The sequence below is a fragment of the Gopherus flavomarginatus genome, chromosome 1 (genome assembly GCF_025201925.1).
Source record: "Gopherus flavomarginatus isolate rGopFla2 chromosome 1, rGopFla2.mat.asm, whole genome shotgun sequence".
Taxonomy (NCBI): Eukaryota; Metazoa; Chordata; order Testudines; family Testudinidae; genus Gopherus; species Gopherus flavomarginatus.
The window spans coordinates 301437451-301449683 of NC_066617.1; positions in this window are offsets into that span (position 1 = coordinate 301437451).

Here is a 12233-nt window from a genome sequence, read left to right on the forward strand (position 1 = left end):
GGACCTCGGAGAAGGTCATCGAGTCAGTCCCCCTGCCCTCATGGCAGGATCAAAATACTGTCTAGACCATCCCTAATAGACATTTATCTAAACCTATTCTTAAATATCTACAGAGAGGGAATTCCACAACCTTCCTAGCAATCTATTCCAGTGTTTAAACTACCCGACAGTAGGAACTTTTTCCTAATGTCCAACCTAAATCTCTCTTGCTGCAGTTTAAGCCCATGCTTCTTGTTCTATCATGGAGGCTAAGGTGAACAAGTTTTCTCCCTCCTGATGACAGCCTTAGATACCTGAAAACTGCTATCATGTCCCATCTCAGTCTTCTCTTCCAAACTAAACAAACCCAATTGTTTCAGCCTTCCTTCATAGGTCATGTTCTCAAGACCTTTAAATTCTGTGCTCTTATCTGGACCTCTCCAATTTCTCCACATCTTCTTGAAATGCAGTTCCAGAACTGGACACAATACTCCAGTGAGGCCTAACCAGCGCAGAGTAAAACGGAAGAATGACTTCTCGTGTTTATTTAAAACACACTGTTAATGCATCCCAGAATCACGTTGCTTTTTTTGCAACAGTATCACATTGTTGATCATATTAAGCTTGTGGTCCACTATGACCCTAGATCTCTTTCTGCCATACTCCTTCCTAGACAGTCTCTTCCCATTCTGAATGTGTGAAACTGATTGTTCCTTCTAAGTGGAGCACTTTGCATTTATCTTTATTGAACTTCATCCTGTTTCTCAGACCATTCTCCAATTGTCGAGATCATTTTGAATTTGACCCTGTCCTCAAAGCAGTTGCAATCCCTCCCAGTTTGGTATCGTCTGCAAATTAATAAGTGTACTTTCTATGCCAACATCTAAATCGTTGATGAAGATATTGACAGAGCCGGTCCCAAAACAGACCCTGCGGAACCCCATGTTATACTTTCCAGCAGGATTGGGAGCCATTAATAACTACCCTCTGAGTACGGTTATCCAGCAGTTATGCACCCACCTTATAGTAGCCCCATCTAAATTGTACTTTCTAGTGGTTATCTATAAGAATATCATGCGAGACCGTATCAAATGCCTACTAAAATCTAGGTATATCACATCTACCACTTCTCCCTTATCCACAAGGCTCATATCCTACAAAGAATGCTATCAGTTAGTTTGACACGATTTGTTCTTAAAATCCATGCTGGCTATTCCCTATCACCTACCACCTTCCAAGTGTTTGCAGATGATTTCTTTAATTACTTGCTCCATTATCCTCCCTGGCACAGAAGTTAAACTAACTGGTCTGTAGTTTCCTGGGTTGTTTTTATTTCCCTTTTTATAGATGGGCACTATATTTGCCCTTTTCCAGTCTTCTGGAATCTCCCCCGTCTCCCATGATTTTCCAAAGATAATAGCTAGAGGCTGAGATACCTCCTCTATTAACTCCTTGAGTATTCTAGGATGCATTTCATCAGGCCCTGAGGACTTGCAGGCATCTAACTTTTCTAAGTGATTTTTTACTTGCTCTTTTTTTATTTTATCTTCTGAACCTACCCTCTTCCCATAAGCATTCACTATATTAGACTTTCCTTCAGACTTCGCAATGAAGACCGAAACAAAGAAGTCATTAAGCATCTCTGCCATTTCCAAGTCTCCCGTTACTGTTTCTCCCTCCTTACTGAGCAGTGGGCCTACCCTGTCCTTGTTCTTCCTCTTGCTTCTAATGTATTGATAAAAAGTCTTCTTGTTCCCTTTATTCCCATAGCTAGTTTGAGCTCATTTTGTGCCTTTGCCTTACAATCTTGCCTCTGCATTCCTGTGTTATTTGCCTATTTTCCTTTGTAATCTGACTTAGTTTCCATTTTTTATATGACGCCTTTTTATTTTGTAGGTCAAGCAAGATCTCGTGGTTAAGCCAAGGTGGTCTTTTGCCACATTTTCCATCTTTCCTAACCATCGGAATAGCTTGCTTTTGGGCCCTTAATAGTGTCCCTTTGAAAAACGGCCAACTCTCCTCAGTTGTTTTTCCCCTCAGTCTTGATTCCCATGGGACCTTACCTATCAGCTCTCTGAGCTTACCAAAATCAGCCTTCCTGAAATCCATTGTCTCTATTTTGCCGTACTCCCTTCTACCCTTCCTTAGAATTGCAAACTCTATGATTTCATGATCACTTTCACCCAATCTTCCTTCTACTTTCAAATTCTCAACGAGTTCCTCCCATTTGTTAAAATCAAGTCTAGAACAGCTTCCCCCTAGTAGCTTTTTCAGCTTTCTGAAATAAAAAGTTGTCTGCAATGCAGTCCAGGAACTTATTAGATAGTCTGTGCCCCGCAGTGTTATTTTCCCAACATGTATCTGGATAGTTGAAGTCCCTCATCACCACCAAATCTTGGGCTTTGGATGATTTTGTTAGTTTGAAAAAAGCCTCATCCACCTCTTCCACCTGATTAGGTGGCCTGTAGTAGACTCCCAGCATGACATCATCTGTGTTTTTTACCCCTTTTAGCCTAACTCAGAGACTCTCAACACTTCCATCTCCTATGTCCATCTCCACCTGGTTCCGAGTGTGTACATTTTTAATATATAAGGCAACACCTCCTCCCTTTTCCCCCTGTCTATCCTTCCTGAGCAAACTATACCCATCCACACCAACATTCCAGTCATGTGTATTATCCCACCAAGTTTCAGTAATGCCAGCAATGTCATAGTTGTATTTATTTATTAGCACTTCCAGTTCTTCTTGCTTATACCCATACTTCTTGCATTTGTATATAGGCATCTAAGATACTGGTTTGATCTTGCCTCCCAGCTTTGCCCTGACCCTCCTTTCTCTCTGCCATTATTAGCCCATGCTCCCTCCTGTTTCCGACCCATCTCCAGGTCTTGTTCCCCACTACACTGTGGGGTTTGCTCACCTGTCCCCGTCGAACCTAGTTTAAAGCCCTCCTTCCCACTGTGGTGGGAAGGTGCTTCTGGCTTACCCCTGGGGCTCAGGGCTGGGGGTGCAAGGTCTGGGAGGGAGTTGGAGTGAGTGAAGGTGCACAGGGTGGGGGTGCGGGGTCTGGGAGGGAGTTAGGATGCCTAAGCATACTCAGGGTGGGGGTACGGGAGCAGGCTCAGAGCTAGGGCAGGCAGGAAGTGCAGAGCACTTACCTGGGGCACCTCCTGTTTACAGGGGTGTGCAGGTGGCTCTGCCCAGTGCAGCACCGCCCCCATGGCTGCAATTCTGGGAGCCAGGATTCTGGAAGCTGCGCCCTCCCAGCCCATGGTGGGCAGGGCCACCTGGAATGCAGGGGCTTTAGGGGCTGCAGGGCCTGTTCTAAGGGGGCGCTGGGGCCTTGACCTGCAGATCTAAAGACCCTTTTGGAATGTGGCCCTGCGAGCATGGACCAGAGGACTCAGGAGGAGCAGGGGCAGCTGCACAGCCAATGGCTAGAGAGAAGCGGTGCTTTCCCCTTCAAAGGGCCGCTTCTCTCCAGCCGGTTTTGAAGGTGAAAGCGCCACTTCTCTCTGGCTGTGCGGCTGCCTCTGCTCCTCCTGAGTCCTCTGGCCCGTGCTCGCAGGGCCACATTCCAAAAGGAGCTTTAGAGCTGCAGGCCATGGCCCTCGGGCCCCCTTAGTCCAGGGCCCTGCAACTCCTAAAGCCCCTGAGTTCTGGGTTGCCCTGCCTGCCGGGAGGGGCAGCTTCCCCACTCCCTCTCTCCCTCCCAGAAAGTCCTAAGCGCCACCAAACAGCTGTTTGGCAGCGGGGGGAAGCACTGGGATAGAGGAAGGAAGGGAGAGAGAGGAGGAGGAGAAGAGGAACTTCTGCAATGCTCCCTTGTAAAGTCAGCCAATTGATGTTATAAGGGAGCATTGTACAACTTTAAACAAATATGTTCCCTAATGGAGCAGCTACGTAACTTCGAAACAATGTTAAGCAGGAGGATGCTAAGTGAGGAGTTACTGTAGTAACAATGTGCTTGTCCCTTCACTGGTAATTATTTATTTCATTTTGGTGAAGGAAGGACCTGAGCACTTAATCTACAAATTGATTTAGGTGCCTAACTGCCACTCTAACTAAATACAAAAATTAGGGCCTCAAAACCTGCACTCAGTTGCCATCTATCAGCATAGGCTCCTAAATTCCCTAGGCACCAAGTTTCCGCTGGTAAAATACCCTAGTAGGGTGACCAGATGTCTTGATTTTATAGAGACAATCCTGATTTTGGGGTCTTTTTCTTATATAAGCTCCTATTACTCGTCCACCCCCGTCCCAATTTTTCACATTTACTGTCTGGTCACCCTATATCCTAGGCACCTAAAAATCTGCCATTAAGCATGAGCATAGCTGCCTAAAACCTGATTCTCATCATCTAGCTCCTAAAACCCATTGTGTTAGTCATCTGACAGTATGCGAGGACCCAAGTAGTCAGATGCACACCTGTTATCTACCTGGTTGCAGGGGTGACCAAACGATAAAGGTTCGTTTTTGGATGTTTAGAGGGGGAACAGTTGTGGCACAGTGTGCAGGCACTGAGACGTATGGCTTTACCTTAATGGTTTATTAGTGATACAGAAACAATATTGACTAACAGCTCTATTTATACAAGGAAATACACAATATACTCATACAAAGAAAGACACAATATACAGTTAACCCCAAAGAAAATCTTGTTAACTTCCAAGAAGTAATTAATTACAAAGCATACTTACTAATACAAACCAATGCAAAAACATTATGACCGGCAGACGCTTAAGCTCCACTGGAACACAAGAGCTGAGAGAGGCTTCAAGGTGATCAGGCTCGGTTATGGGTGCACTTAGGGTGCAAGTGACTCAGGTGCGTTCTCCTCTCTGCCTGCCAAACTGTGGGCAGGACAGATATACCCAAAGTGACGCCCTCCACCCCCAAGATCTAGTGAAGAAATCGCTGACAGCTATATGGGGCTTCTCGTCTACCAAATAAGGTAAAATTAACTATAGATAGGGTTTCTCCGAGTTTCCCCGAAGAGCGGGGGATATTTTGTTGCAAGCCGTTTGCAAAATATCTGTAAAGTATCTGTAAAGTTGCAACAGAGCGGTCAAACTTCAACCTTAGCCTTTACTGGAAGCTGTTTGCAAAATATCTGTAAAGTTGCAACAGAGCGGTCAAACTTCAGCCTCAGCCTTACTGGAATGGTCAACCCTCAGCCTTTAATGGCAAAGACAATAACAGGAAACAGCTCGGTGTACGTGCTGGCTTTGCATCTAAGCATGGAGGCCAGGGCAGACATGCAGAAGCAGGCCTGGTGTTACAACATGCTCCAGTTTTTAAAGTCATTGGTGATCTCAGATTAGGTATTCCTCTTCCTATCACCTGAGTCAGTAGGTGTGCTTAAGGCATGCTGTGATGATGCGGTTCTGGCGGGACCCAACTGAGAGTGCCAATTCAGGACCAATTGCTCAAACAGGGCAGACACAGCCCAAGGCTGGGGTTTTTCCACCTCTAAGGCAAATCAAACCAGCCAGACAAAAATGACTTCGGTTTCACCCCACTGGCTAACCACAGTTACCCATTTCAGGTGTACTTTTACAAGCTGTACTAGCCATCAATCCATTATCCATTACAAATCTACCCTTTCCTTCCTCAGTTAGGGCTTCCACCTGACCATGTACTTTAATCTGCTCCTGAAAAACATTTTCCTCCCCAATGAGACCTTGTTGCTCTTGATCTAACTCCAGATTCACTTCTGAGACATTAGACAGACATTCAGAAACTCCATTCACAGACACACTGCTTTCTTGGACAGACAAACAGCTATTACCCACCAGGTTAGATTCCCCATCTCCCTGGCCATAGCAAAACAGGTTAAACACAGAAAACTGCTCCAAGTAATACCACATATCAACATAGTTATAAACTGGATTTTCAAGAGGATACAGTTTCTGCTGTTCTTCTCTTGCTTCTTTGACTTGGAGCCGAAGTCTGGCAGTTTCTTGTTGCATCTTGTGAGTCTCCTGCTGCCTTTCTCAAGCTTTCTCTTCAGCAGCCAGCAGCTCTTTCTTTCTCTCAGCAGCCTCTTCCTCCAGCTGGGTCAAGGCTTGCTTCTCTTCCATTCGAATTTCTGCCAGTTTTTTGCTCATATTCAAACTGCAGGCTGTCCATCAGGGTTTGCAGTTTCATTGCTTTTGCTGATGCTTTCTGGCTCATAGTCACTGATCTTTAACCAACCAAACTCTCAATCCCATATTTCAAATTTGGATAGTGTGGGGTTCTGACTCAAAGCTTAATTAACCTGGTTCTGTGGATCCAAGCACGACTACGCCACTGTGACGATGCGGTTCTGACGGGACCCAACTGACAGTGCCAATTCAGGACTAATTGCTTAAACAGGGCAGTCACAGCCCAAGGCTGGGGTTTTTCCACCTCTAAGGCAAACAAAACCAGCCAGACAAAAATGACTTCAGTTTCACCCCACTGGCTCACCACAAGTCACACAAGCAATTCCCTTAGACACTCCAGTCTCCCAGTGTCACCACCAGTGCCACCCATCATGGGGATGAATGGTTATGAAAACCAACACCCCAGTAAAAGAAAAAGGTTCTCTCGATCCCAAAGGTCCAAGCCCCAGACCCAGGTCAATATACACATCAGATCTTACCCACAAATCACGCTGTTGCCAATCCTTTAGAATCTAAAATCTAAAGATTTATTCATAAAAGGAAAAAGATAGAGATGAGAGCTAGAATTGATTAAATGGAATCAATTACATACAGTAATGGCAGAGTTCTTAGTTCAGGCTTGTAGCAGTGATGGAGTAAACTGCAGGTTCAAATCACGTCTCTGGAGAACATCCCCGCTGGGATGGGTCATCAGTTCCTTGTGTAGAGCTTCAGCTTGTAGCAAAGTCCCTCCAGAGGTAGGAAGCAGGATTGAAGACAAAATGGAGATGAGGCATCAGCCTTATATAGGCAATTCCAGGTGTAAGAACACTTCTTTGTTCTTACTGTGGAAAATTACAGCAAAATGGAGTTTGCAGTCACATGGGCCAGTTTCTGCACACCCTGCTGAGTCACAAGGCGTATCTGCCTCCTCTCAATGGGTCAATTGTGTAGCTGATGGTCCTTAGTGGGCCATCAAGCAGGCTAAGCAGAGCTAACACCCACTTGTCTGGGATCTTTCTCAGTAACACAGCACAAGTTTGAAATATAGACAGTATAGAGCCAATACTTATAACTTCAACTACAAAATGATACAGACATACAGACAACATAATCATAACCAGTAACTCATAACTTGTCTTAGACACCTTATATGACCCCTTTTACATAGGATTTGGCACCACTACAGGACCTTGGTTGCAAACCATGTTCTATATGGTCCCAGTTTATATCAATAACATCACACATGCCTAAGAGATTGGGCCCTGCACAAAACACAGCCCAAGGAGGAGAAACTAGTATTGCCAACCAGTATCCCAGCTTAAAATCCCAACTCTGTTTGAGAGGAGCAAGCACTTGAATCCAGGTCACCTAACTCCCAGGGAAATACCCAAACTACTGGGCTATGTGGTATTGTGGAAGAAGCTCTCTCAATCTCTCCTGCTGAAGCAGTCCCACTTTGTATGAAATGTTTAAATATTCATAGGGCCAAAAAGTGTAAAAATGACTCTATGCAGTAATGATTAGGACCTTCCCCTGGGACAAAGAAGACCTGGATTCAAGTCCCTGCTCCTCTTATCCAGAGGATGGATTTAAACTTGGGTCTTCTATGTCCTAACTAGTGCTCTAACTAGTAGGGTACTGGGGGGCATGGGTTCCTCCTCCTCAGTTCTTTGCAAAGAACAGAAAAACATAGACTCATAGAAGATTACGGTTGGAAGAGACCTCAGGAGGTCATCTAGTCCAATCTCCTGCTCAAAGCAAGATCAACCCCAACTAAATCATCCCAGCCAGGGATTTGTCAAGCTGAGCCTTACAAACCTCTAAGGATGGAGATTCCACCACCTCCCTAGGTAACCCATTCCAGTACTTCACCACCCTCCTAGTGAAAGAGTTTTTCCTAATATCCAAGCACTATCCCATTGGCATAATTACTCCACCTTGACGAGAAGCATAAGCTATGTCGGTGAGAGAGTGTCTCCCGTGGACATAGTGCTAGTGTGGACAGCGTGAAATTTGAGTCACTTTGGAGGGAGCTTTTTCACACCCTGAGTGATGGAAGTTAGATCGACTTAAGCAGTAGTGTAAACCTGCCATTAGTGATAGCAAGAGTTCTGCAAAGTGTGGTATAAACTTGGGAAGGTAAACTGTCATCCATGTTATTTTACAAGCTTAGCATGCACACACACACACTTATATATGTCAATGCCTCTGAGTCTGTGCATGTGTGAGGCCATTCAGTGTCTCTAAGAATTTGGTTGGGCATATACACAATTACATATTTGTTCTTAATTTATCCTGAAATGTGAGACCGGGAAGTATAATTATGTGGTTCATTTATGTAACAGGACTAAAGTTAATCTATCCATGTAATTACATAAAATGTATAATGTAGTTATGTTCTCATTAGAACATTAACAACTTAATAGGTTGCACTTAATTTAAAGTGGTGCCAATATAGTAGTGTCAAAGTGGTCCGCTCTTCTTCTAGGGCCAAATTTTGCAGTCCTCATTCTGGCTAGAGTTCCGCAGACTGGAACAGGAATCTCTCCTGAGTAAGGACTGCATAAAACTGTACGATTTGACCATTGGGGTAATTTCTGCCTACTCCTCCATGTGTATGGAGTGCTCTCTGGCAGGGGAAATGGTGCAGTTCTGTTATATCAATAAATGGGCACAGAGGCAAAGGTGACAACATGACACAGTCACCATCCAACTTGAAAAAACAAGATTAAGTAAGGTTCAGGGTTTGGTATATAGGAACCTTGTCCTGCTGAGTGTCATTCCAAACACCATTAAAAATTCTTTTAAGCTTGCTATTAAATATACAGAAGAAGAAAAAAATAGTTAAAGCATTTGAAAATAAAGTATTAAACAAGGGTTACATTTTAATGGCATTTTGTGCTCCCTTTCCATTTAGTGGAGAGAGTTTTTAGAAGTTCCTCCCTACACCCAATTTAACAGTGTCTTCGATGTTAATAACTGTCCATTTTGTGGGAAAAGAAAGAAGTGCGTTGAGATGGGCTGGACCTGTTGTTCCTGCTGCTGTTGTTCGAGTCTAATCCCATTTCCTAGAAGACAAAATAAGAAAAACACATAAAAAAGGGAAGAGAAAAGAATAGCAAAGTTACAAAATGCAGATTTTGTTCCTAGCATTGACTCACACTTGCAGTCTTACTGCTGGAAAAATACAACCACAGTATATGGTTTTATCAGCCACTCCACTGTTTTGGGCATTGCTTGTATCTCCCTTTCTGGACACAGGCTTACAGTAGTATTGCAAAATATAGTCTTAGCCAGCTGAGCCAGATCCTTATTAGACAGAAGGCAAAAGGAGCAGGAAAGGGAAGAAACAATGTGGGGATGGAAAGAGACACACCAAGACTCTGCATCCCAGGTTAGCTTTGAGATTTAGCAAAAGCCATTGGAGATGTAATCTGGGTTCCTCTCTCTGGCCTGGTCTGGTCAGAACATATCTCAAGATCAGTACAAATGTCTAATGGTGTTGCAGTAGTTCCAAGGATCCAGGAGACAGAGGGGTAACATCCATAATGGAAAGTTTGCTCCTTCCCCCATTTTCAGTCAGCCAGTCAGTATCTGTATTGGATTTTCTCCCCAAAGATTTTTTTTAAGGATTCCCAAAGGGAGTGATGGGTGGAAAAGTCAATTGCTTCATTATTTTGCTCACCAATGAGGCCTAATTTTTGACACACGAATTTTGGTTCATTGATTTCTGCTCCCACACTTCTCTTGTTTACAAGTCATGACCTTAACACAGTCCATAAATGTATCAGCAGGCCTTTTTGTATGGACTAATTCTGTCTCCCTTTTGTATCTTTTCCCATCAGCATCTGTTGTTAGAGGTTGTTATGACATTTTACAAATTTCCCCTCACTCTTTACAGTTGAACTCACAATTAGGGTAAATTACAGTTCTGGTGGAAACACAGAAAGCACAATTTTTGTGGTAGCTTCCATTACGAAATTATGCAGTGGGATTAGGAGAGTAAACTGAGTTAGGGTAAAGAGGAGAGTTGGGCCTCAAACACCAGTGGTTCTCTGGATGTTCTGGCCTTTTCCCTTACAAAGGATATGTTTGGAGGGATGATCTATAGATTATATATTAATTATATTGATTACCTAAGATTTCCCAATTATCACTTTGAGGATTGACAGATTCTTGTCCCAAGATCAGGCCCACTATTATTCAAATTATAGTTGAGAACCCCGATGTGCACAGATGCAACACTTACACTATAGGTTCTCTCCTATATTTACAAACGGTTTATTAATACGTTTAGCACAGTCAGAAACATGCCAACTCAGTAAGGTAGATAGAGATACTATAGAATGTACATCTGCACATCTATATACTCACACCATCCCTTGCAGAACAACCTGAAATGTTAGCCATTGTCTTCCTCATCACCTTCCCCCATATCACCAGTGGTCATCATTCTGGCACCTCCCAAGAGATTCATCTCTCTCTCTCTCTCTCTCTCTCTCTCTCTCTCTCCTATTGCCCATAGACTGTGATGCAACTTTCATAATATGTTATACTGCTGCCACTATGTCTAATGCATATTCAGTGGGTTTTTCCCCCTTTTTCCTTATTTGTATTTCCTCACTAATGTTGAAGTGTCCTTCTCCTATACGTTAGCATATCAATGATCTCAACTTATCATATACATCAATTCATTGCCATAGTGGTCTTGTCATTGGACTCATGTTTCTGTGGTTGGAAATTCCCTTTAAAGCAGTGGTGGGCAACCTGCAGCCTGTAGGCTGCATGCGGCCCATCAAGGTAATCTGCTGGTGAGCTTCAAGACAGTGTTTACATTGACCATCTGCAGGCCTGGCTGCCCGCAGCTCCCAGTAGTGGTGATTTGCCATTCCCCCATCTATAAGGTGGCTAGAAATCTTGCTGAATTGTTGGGCACAACGGGTAATGATCAATGACTCAATGTCTAGTTGGCAGCCGGTATCAAGCGAAGTGCCCCAGGGGTCAGTCCTGGGGCCGGTTTTGTTGAACATCTTTATTAATGATTTGAACAATAAGGAATAGATTGTCCCCTCAGCAAATTTGTGATGACACCAAGCTGGGGGGAGAGGTAGACATGCTGGAGGGTAGAGATAGGGTCCAGAGTGACTTAGACAAATTGGAAGATTGGTCCAAAAGAAATCTGATGAGGTTCAGCAAGGACAAGTGCAGAGTCCTGCACTTAAGAATGAAGAATCCCATGTACCGCTACAGGTTGGGGACCGACTGGCTAAGAAGCAGTTCTGCAGAAAAGTATTTGGGGATTAAAGTGGATGAGAAGCTGGATATAAGTCAGCAGTGTGCCCTTGTTGCCAAGAAGGCTAACGACATACTGGGCTGCATTAGTAGGAGCATTGCCAGCAGATTGATGGAAGTGATTATTCCTCTCTATTCAGCACTGGTGAGGCTACATCTGGAATATTGCATCCAGTTCCCCCTCCTTCCCCCCCAGAAAGGATGTGGACAAATTGGAAAGAGTCCAGTGGAGGGCAACGGAAATTATCAGGGGGTTGGGACACATGACTTACAATGGGAGGCTGAGGGAACTGGGCTTATTTTGTCTGCAGAAGAGAAGAGTGAGGTGGGAGTTGAAAGCAGTCTTCAACTACCTGAAGGGGTGTTCCAAAGAGGATGGAGCTCAGCTTTTCTCAGTGTTGTCAGATGACAGAACAAGGACCAATGGTCTCAAGTTGTAGTGTCGGAGGTCTAGGTTGGATACAGTATTTCACTAGGAGGGTAGTGAAGCACTGGAATGGCTTACCTATGGAGGTAGTGGAATCTCCATCCTTAGGGATTTTTAAGGTCCAACTTGAAAAAGCCTTGGTGGGGGTGATTTAGTTGGTGTTGGTCCTGCTTTGAGCAGGGGGTTGGACTACATGACCTCCTGAGATCTCTACCAACCCTAATCTTCTATGATTCTATTATACACATAATTTCTATTGACACTGCTGGAGTGACATGTGTACCTTGTACAATTCAAGAGCTTAATAAACATTCCAAAATAGTCAAACATATTTCATTGAGTCATCAGAACACATAGATCTAGTACAGGGGTTGGCAACCTCTGGCACGCGGCTCGCCAGGGT